Genomic DNA, 4,037 nt, shown 5'->3' with positions numbered 1-4,037 from the left:
GCGTGTGTGGGAGGGTGTGTGTTGGGGGGGGGGGGGGGGGCGGCACAGGGGGCCCCGGCCCGGCGGGGGGCGGGGCGGGGGGAGACGCCGTGGCTGAAGGGGCTGGAGCCGGGCAGGGAGTTCTGCATCCCGAGAAGTTGTGGGGTGAGCCAGGGGGCTGGGGGTGGGTGGGAGGCCCGCTCCTGAGCTGCGAGTGTGCGGTGTTCAGGGGTGCGGGGATGTGGGGGAGCTGTGTGCTCACAATCCAGCGCTTGCTGTTTGGGTAAGTGTGGAGTAAGGGCTGAGCTGTGTGGCAAGTATGGCTGGGAGTTTGTGTGCGCGCGTGTGTGGTCCTGGAGGTGTGTGTGGTGGTGGGGGGGCGGGGGGTGGTACAGCACAGTTGGGTGTTGAGGCAGAGAGCCCCGCACCCCCTTCTTCCCCCCACCTCCCCACCCCCTGCCCTGCCCTTCTCATCCCATTCACAGAACACGGCTTTCAGGACCCTCTTGGTCTCCTCCGCCTGTCGCCATGGCTGCGGGGAGGGGGTGGGAGGAGACAGTTGGGGCCTGCCCCTGCCCCTGCTGCTCCGGCTAACCCTCCACCTGCCCTTTCTCTCCCTTCTACAGGCTGGGCCCCATCCCCTGCTGCTCTGGGGGGCAGGGGCCGGAAGATGGTGGCCAATGAGGAGGGGGAGTGGAGAGAACTTGAGCCGGGGCCTCCCCTCCCCCATTTCCTCCTCGGTCTCTACACCCGCCTCTGGAAGGAGCTGGGGGATGGCTCCTGGGCCCAAGGTGGGGGAGGGGCCCTGCTGGCTGGTGAATCGCAAGGCCCGCTCTGGAAGGAGTTGGGTGTGAGAGCTGAGGGGATCTTGGCCCTAGCCTCCCTTCCCTGCCCTCCCCAAGGAGAGATCTGGGCGCTCGTCGGTGAATAGAATCTTTCACTGCCCCCCACCCCCACCCCCCGAGACTGGCTGGGCATTCCCACCTTCACTCCTTTGCTCCCTGTTGGCATGATCCACTTCCCAGCCCGGACTGGTTTGCCCCACACAGAGGCCTGATGACTGACCCTAGCGGGCTCTTGGTTTCCGTCATTGCAACTGTGCAAACTGCAGGACAGGGCCCCTTGTCTGCGGATCCTGGAGGGGTGGGAGGAAGCTGGAAGGGGAAGCCCGGAGGAAGGGCTCCTAACCGGAACCCTGCCTCCGTGCCTCCTGCCCGCGGTGGAGTGGGGACGAGGGTATCGCCCAGAGGCAGCTCCATCCCGCGAAGGCCTTCACTGATCAGTGTGCCTGAGGAATCACCCTCCAGCCTCTGCCCCTTTGGGCCACACAACGCTTACCGGGTCAGAACTGGAGTTCGGCTTCTGGGACCACTACTTTAGCCAGGAGCGGGTCCTGCGGGGCTCTCCAGGTGCCCCTTGGAGGCAGTCTTCTGGCTTTGGCTTTTGATCAGTCTCAGGATTGTTTATCCAGTGTTTAAGCCCCCTTCCCTGGGCCAGGATGGGCGAGTTGTGAGTGAGCTTGGACTCTAAGGGGAGTCTGGGAACAACTCCGATTCTGCTCTCATTGCCATTGAAAGCCCATCCTTGACGCTCAGTACGAGAGAGGGGATCATCCTCACGATGTTGTTCAATGTGAACTCCGTAAGGTGGATTTGAAGACCGCAGAGGGGAGATGCAGGGCTGGGGCTTCCTCCTCTAGACCTGGAAGCTTCACTGTGCTGCCTGGGAGCTGTGACTATACTCCTCCTCCCTCTGTTCCTGGAGGTGCATCTGAGGTGGATCCCTGGAGGCCTAGAACTCCCCTTTATCTGAACGAAGAGGAGAGAGCTTTTGAGCAGGGAGGACTAGAGTGTGGTGCGGTCCTGGTCAGCAAGCTCCCTCGGAAGAGAAGCTGGCAGAGATCAAATCCAGGGAAACAGTTTCATGTGAGTGTACCCCCAAACACTTGGGGTTGCTGCCGGTCACTTCCAATTGAGTGCCAAGCTCAAGGTGTCCCTTTAGCTGCTTCCATGGACCCCGCCTCCCCTCCTGCGCCCCAAAACACTAAGATAAAAGGCAGTCTCTTCTGGGAAGGGTATGAGGAAGGAGGCCAGAGGAGGAAGGGAAAGAAAATAAAGGGTTAGTATTGAGAAGGGAGGGAAGCTGTCTTGAAGATGCGAAGGGGCAGAGGGAGGCCAAGAGAGCTGAGTGGGCCGGGGCCTGGGAGAAGGGGCAAGGAGGCAGGGCCGGCATGCCTCTACTGCGGGCCGGAGCTCTTTTCACATTGTGCTACTGTCTGCACCTACCACTAGCAGTGCAATGTTAAAAGGGCATTGGCCGTGTAGTGCTACCCAGCGCCGGCTGTCTCCTGTATCAAGACCCTCTCCCATCTGGGCACCAATCAGCTATCCTCCTGGTGAGAATTTGGGAAGCCCGTTGGCGGCACTAACCGCTCCCACGTCTGGAAGCACTTCCACGCGCTAGGCACGTCATACTAATAACTTCCTGGCAAGTAACATCCCCATTTTACAGATGAAAAAACTGAGGGCCAGGCAGGTTTAAGCAGTGTGGGCCATGGTTATACAGCTCTTACATTGCAGCGCCTAGCTATAACCCTGTCCTAAGTCTGACAGCTCACCCGTCTTTTTTGTAGACCTATCTGGAGAGATTGGAGTAGGTTCTGTCCGCGGGGAGGTTGCCTGAGCTGAGGGTTGGAAGGTTTTGATGCCACCTGCTGGTTGTAGGGGGGTATCTTCCAAAGCCTCAAACCTTTCAGAAGGAAGAGTTCCCAGACTCAGCCTGGGGTCGGAGGGTGCGTGGAGAAGGTTGGGAGAGTCACCGATAGGACCGAAGTGGACCTCCATGAGAAAAACTGGATGCACAGGAAAGGAGATAGGGCTGACCTGGAAGGGCTGCTCGCCAGGGACAAGAACCTGTGTGCACCTTGCATTCTGCACCTGCAGCTCCTCCCCTGGCTCTTGGGGAATAAAAAGGATCCCTCATCTCCACCTGTAGTTCCTCGCACAACCCTGCTGGGATATAGAGTGTTTGGTCATGATGCTTATCCAGGGTACGCCTGTCTGGGCATCCAAGGTTTGGGCAGCACTGCCCATGGCCTGACCTTAGAGATTAAATAGGATCCCTGGAGCCAAGCCACAGAACGATTCCTTCTGGGGAGATGACAAAGAACTCGAGAACAATGGCTACACCATTTACTTCTCTGTTTCCCACAGTGCCTAGGAAATAGGAAGTTGTGAAAGTAAGCAAAGGGGGGGCAGTTTGGGGGAGCTTTAAGAAGGTAGCTCATTTGTGCCTGATTTTCAGGGTTAGTGCTTGGGGCTTGAGAAGAGAACCCTTCCTGAACTTTGGCACCAGAAGTAGGACTGAGGGTTTCTGGGTTTCTGGATCTCTAGGCATCACCAGGCACGCAGAAAGTGAATGGCGGGACAGACGCCTCCGAGGCCTCGGAGGTGCTGGCCGTCATTCCTTCAGGGCTTGTATCTGCCTTCTTCACGCACTTCTGTATCTGCCAGTTCTCCCTTTCTGCCCAAACAGCCTCTCCATTCTGACACTGACCGTATGGTATTTGGTAGTACAGTTAGCTTCTGTCCCTTAACTTTCTTCAGCATCTTAACGTTTCTGTTTGAGCCTCTTCTCTGGGCACAAAACAGCTGTTTGATGATGTCACTCCACTCTTAAGAATTTTTCAGTGTTTTCCCAATGCCCTTGGGATGAAATCTAGCTCCCCAAATGGTCTGTTTTTCTGGGGAAACTTCTATTCCCTCCTCCAATTAACTAAGCTCAAGCCTTGGCACACAGTTCTCTGTGTCTGAAATATGCCCCTCCCCATTTCCCCTGTGTCCACTCGATGTCTCTTCCACGTGCCTTCAGTCATCACTTCTGTGAAGTCTTCCCTTGACTCCTCATATCTAGGCTGAGCCTCTGCTAGGAGCCCCTGAGCCTACTCCCTATCCCTGCTCAGAGCCCTTGTTCTGGAATCATCTGGTTACTGTTTGTCCTCCCATTAGATCGAGAGCACCGGGGGGGGGGGGGGGGGGGGGGGGGGGGGGGGGGGGGGG

This window comes from Herpailurus yagouaroundi, unplaced genomic scaffold (assembly GCF_014898765.1).
Source record: "Herpailurus yagouaroundi ecotype Mexico unplaced genomic scaffold, PumYag 187, whole genome shotgun sequence".
Classification (NCBI taxonomy): domain Eukaryota; kingdom Metazoa; phylum Chordata; class Mammalia; order Carnivora; family Felidae; genus Herpailurus; species Herpailurus yagouaroundi.
The sequence above is the reverse complement of the archived record's forward strand: the minus strand, read 5'-3'. Positions refer to the sequence as shown.